This window comes from Spodoptera frugiperda, chromosome 5 (assembly GCF_023101765.2).
Source record: "Spodoptera frugiperda isolate SF20-4 chromosome 5, AGI-APGP_CSIRO_Sfru_2.0, whole genome shotgun sequence".
In the NCBI taxonomy this organism is placed as follows: Eukaryota; Metazoa; Arthropoda; class Insecta; order Lepidoptera; family Noctuidae; genus Spodoptera; species Spodoptera frugiperda.
The window spans coordinates 9087565-9093159 of NC_064216.1; positions in this window are offsets into that span (position 1 = coordinate 9087565).

Here is a 5595-nt window from a genome sequence, read left to right on the forward strand (position 1 = left end):
AAGGTAACAAAGGACATCTCCCGCCAAATCCAGGTCTTCGTTAATCGATGCATCGCATTCTCGATATTTACTGGCCTGAGACCATCTCCAAGTTAGATTTTACTGGCCCGAGACTATCTCCAACTTAGACCTGTTAGAGTAATGCCCTCAAATCAAACGCTGCAAACGGGGAAGGTATTGGCCATATCTCTCCGAAGAAGCTCCTGACCACATACCAAAATAAGCCTTAGAGTGGAATCCCCAGGGGAAAAGTGGCGACATATTGTAGTGGCGGAAGCGGCGGGCATTGGCATGACGTGAAGCGGGATGCTCAAAACCGATCGAAATGGAGGACCTCTGTAAACGGCCTCTGCCCATCTAAGGGACGTAGGACCTCATCATGTCTAGTGGTATTTTTTTCTATAAGTCAAGCCCCTAATACTCTAACTGGTAAACAGTGTCCTCTACCTCATATTGTAGAATGTGAGTGTGTGCTTATGTGAGCACTGAATCACTGGTGAATTAGGTACTTGTTACTGTGTGTGTACTGATAACTTACATAATATTACGAGTGTCCTCTACCTCTTGGGAGTGTGAGTGTGTGCTTATGTGAGCACTGAATCACTGGTGAACTCCTACTTACTTATATTACGAGTGTCTTCCATTGAGTAGTCGAGGAGGAACTGCTTAGTCAGATAGATTTTCAGCTTAGGAAGGAGGGCTCGATACTCGATAGGAATTAACATAACTGCAGGTTTGTCGGTGTCAGTGAGCCTCTACATATCTTCTTGGGGTATTTTGATGTAATGTTGGGTTCCTCTTATTTCGCTGATAACTTAACTGTGATAAGCCTGATTTTTTTAAATTGCGATCTCCAGGTACTGCTTGGTGATGAATGATTCTTGCTTATAGTGGAGATGGTGACCAAGACCTAAGAAGGGTAAGCAGTCAGCAGTGGACTGTGCTTTTGTCTCATAGGGGTAGGTAGTTTTACTATTAAATAATTTAAAATGAAACGACAAATTGGTATTTCGTATTTTTATTTTTTACATTTTACGTCGGTGACCGTAAACGAATTTTACTACAACGCTCCATCTTTCGATTTCAATTACACGTTAGAATGATACTAGAACATAAATATTTTTTCGTATTTTATTTAAGATCAAATAGATAATCTTTTTTACACCCTAATGTATAACGATATCATTTAATTTAATTTGTCATTATATTAAGCAAAATACAACAAATTAAATTACAAAAAAATAAACCTTACAATTAATTATACTCTTTATCGGAGAGAACAATTATCTAAAAGCTAAAAATCATTGAATTACAATTTATAAATACTCGTAACAAAAATTGAAGGAACTGAACATTTTGAATTTTCACTAAAATTATTACAATCACATTTTAATAACTAAAAAATAAGTACTCCATGTCGTACAATATATTATCTATTAATTCATTACGATATTACATTTGGCTCCTGATGTCACCTATGCTTAATGAGAACAGTGCTGAAAAGCTGAACGTAGTTGTAAGAACATGTCTAGTGGCGGAGATAGGTCGAGAATAAAACAGAATGTACTATACAACGAAGTGTAATAGCGATAAGATAAACCATAGACCCACAGTATACACAGATATAGGTAGACAATAAGACATACACGAAACTTGTTCCGTTTGGACTTTGTAAACATTCTCTTCATCATAACCATTTCCTCAATTGCAGGACGTACACATTAACAAATAACAAAAACTTAATTAATTACAAAAAAACTTCTCAATTATAACTTTAACAAAATCACTCTAATACTGCTGAATTTGTACGAATTAGGTAAATATTGAACGTAATCTATGGTCACAAGTCACAACACAAACTAAGAGAGAACATTTGATAAATAAACGCCAACGCGGGCTCCTCGCCGAATTACTTCCATACAAGGTTTGGCACATGTATTTACGTTTCATACAGACAATTGTTTTATATTATTCAATACATGACCTTACTATATTATCTACACGTGAAACCGTTATATTTAAATACAAAAGTGCGCGGTATTTGCGTTCTTCAATGTTGCCAGCGTAAACGGAATGAGAAAAAAGCAATATAAAATCTGTTAAAACTATTACAATATTTTAATCATATTTAATTGTTTAATATATAAAATCCCTGTAATGATAATATTGTTATTATGAAGTGACACTATGTGTTACTACTATGTGTAAGTATGTATGTATGTAAGGTATGAGGATTCCATTGTTGCTGTACTGTTATGTGAAATGTACAATATTTTTTATAAAATAGAATCGTAAATAGTGTTCAGTCTTCTGTTGAGATTTCATGTTCCGTCGACTATAGTTAATTAAATGGATGAAAATATCGATAATTCCGAGTAAAACACGCGGGAACGATAGAGTTGGAAAGTAATCGAATTGTCATTGAACGTAAATACTGTTAGGTTCGTGTGTAGCGTTTAAGGAAACGTTATAAACAGATATAGTTTCGTTATAATACAAATAATATTTACAACAGGTAAAACGATGTACGAATGTACTAACCACACGGTACCTCTAGTGATCACTGTATACATTTATCTAAAGCCAGATAGTATTGAACGTTTTATTTCTAACTTTCATTATTTACTAAAATCTTGAAAGCTCCTTTTTATTTGAACATTGAGTGCAGATACATTATTTGTCTAAACGTGGCGCGCACTGTCATTTTCATTCGTGGAAATTCTTTGATCGATTGTTGTAAAGTTCAGGGCTGACAATGATTATGTCGACGTTTGAAATCTTAAGGTGAAAACCTTTTGTAGAAAGTAGACACTGCTATAGTCGTACTCGGTTCATTCATTGCTGTAACCACTGAGTCCAGACAATACGTGCAGGTCCAACTATCATCGTTTTCATTTATAGAAATTAAATTTGAACGAAATTAAATTTCACATTGTGGACGTTCGTCCTTGTTTGCGCCATTTAGTACTGTATCTAGGAAGTCTGTTGGATCTGTGACGTTGTGAGTATGGAACGCTACCTGCGAAGGTTTAGTGAGTAGATTGTGTGTGACTAGTGCGTCGCGGCCCTCTGTGACGTCAGCGTCCCCTACCCGGCCCAGCTCACTGATTCACATCACTAACACTACAACAATTACAAATACACTACTATTTACCATTTTAGACACATATAAATGTCCACCTTATTTATTGGTTAATTCAAAAATTTATATCCCATTAATTTTTTATCAATAACTATTTACATTTAAAAATTGTTTATCATCGAATTATAACTATTATTACGAAATATTTTACAAACTTTGGTGAAATGCAGAAGTGAATTCGCACGTATAACGCATTATATCTACACAGGTTCACTATGTATGAAGAAATCAATGCATTATATTAATAAAAGTCGATAGAAATTATAGTACACTATCTAAAAATAAGGAATGTAACGGAATGTGTTAACAATAATGAAATTCGGAATGTCTTAACGATAACAATCACAACGCCTTTCATACTTATTGCACTCCTTCAAAATAAATTATCGCCTATCACTTAGAACGCGATACTATTATACATTTACAATATTAACACATCTTTTAATATAAATTTAACTAATTTATGCGGACGTCGCCGGACGCGATACCGGGGATTCACAAATACTTCCTAATACAAATTACTTTATCCGTAAAACTGAAACCTTTCTAGTGTATTCATAGTAAAATCCAATTTAGAATTGCATATTAAACCAACAGCAATAATAATACACGGCGTTCAGCTACCGTCAAGTTATTTAAGCGAGTTTTAGGTTCCAATCGAAATATTACACTATACAGGGTGTCCCTGAAATCGACGTCCAACGGGCACTAGATGATCAGCAAAGTTCCAACTGTTATCAGAAAAATATAAAAAAAATTCTAAGTCCTACAGTTTTTAAATTACAGTGACTTATGTGTTATCCACGAAAAAGTACACCCTGTGCCAGTCTTTTGACTCTTGTTGCTACAAATCTTTATTTTTCCGTCTGCAGTCTTCCTTACATTATCCTGAATAGTGCTCCAGTAATATGGAATCATAAATTCTTAGCCAACTGCTTTAGACTGGAAAACATTGTTAGTTTTAGAGGAACCAAATACTCTGAATAAAATTTTCACCTTACTTTAAGTGACTGTACTGAATAAATTATGTATGGCGCTTGTAGTGGCAAATTTCACCAAAGTTGGCGCATTTAATAAGGATTATAAAATGGTATAGCACTTTGCAAATTATTTCTTAAATTCGACACAAAAAAAGATTTTTCAACGAAACTCCGTTTCGATGAATTTGTTTGAACTTACTAATATTTCTTCTAGTGTACTCAAATCATACGTTACAACCTCGTATGCACTAGAGAACACTTTGCAGGCGATTTGTTATCATTATGTTGAAAATCAGCGAGGATCTCTTGTCAAACAACATTGTCTGTCTACTCATGATTTCGCTTGCAGCTTTCGTCGGCAATATTACTAGACTTACTAGAGGAACTGATGTTGTGTATCATGTTTCACTAAATAATATTGAATGATTGATCAAATGTGTAGTAAAAGCAAAAGGAACGGACGCGGCAGATTCATGTACACAGCATATCAACGCGGTAGTGGTATGGTGTACATGAGCCCTTACGCACAATTACTCGTCATATCCCCATCAAAAAAAAAAAAGAAATGGGTGAATCCTCCGATTAAGTTACGTGTTCATGTGATCAAATGCGGGATGAAGCATCAAATATTCTTTAGTTTGTCGAGAATGAGTTATTTGCACCGTTACAAGGAATTGCAGGTAAAGCAAAAATAATTTAAAAAATACATAATCAACACGGCGCAAAAAAGCCAGTGCTCAGCTAAAATGCCGAAGCCCGAGTACGATGGCTCGAGATGCACAACATCAGTTCGTCTAGCGATAATATTGCCTACGAATGCTGCAAGCGAAATCACGGGTAAACAGACAATATTGTTTGATAAGAGATCCTCGCTGATTTTCAACATGATGATAAAAAATAGCGTGCAAAGTGCTGTCTAGTGCATACGAGGTTATAACGTATGATTTGAGTACACTAGAATAATTTTTAGTAAGTTCAAATAAATTCATCGAAACGGAGTTTCGTTGAAAAATCTTTTTTTGTGTCGAATTTAAGAAATAATTTGCAAAGTGCTATACCATTTTATAATCCTTATTAAATGCGCCAACTTTGGTGAAATTTGCCACTACTAGCGCCATACATAATTTATTCAGTACAGCCACTTAAAGTAAGGTGAAAATTTTATTGAGAGTATTTGGTTCCTCTAAAACTAACAATGTTTTCCAATCTAAAGCAGTTGGCTAAGAATTTATGATTCCATATTACTGGAGCACTATTCAGGATAATGTAAGGAAGACTGCAGACGAAAAAATAAAGATTTGTAGCAACAAGAGTCAAAAGACTGGCACAGGGTGTACTTTTTCGTGGATAACACATAAGTCACTGTAATTTAAAAACTGTAGGACTTAGAATTTTTTTTATATTTTTCTGATAACATTTGGAACCTTGCCGATCATCTGGTGCCTGTTGGACGTCGACTTCAGGGACACCCTG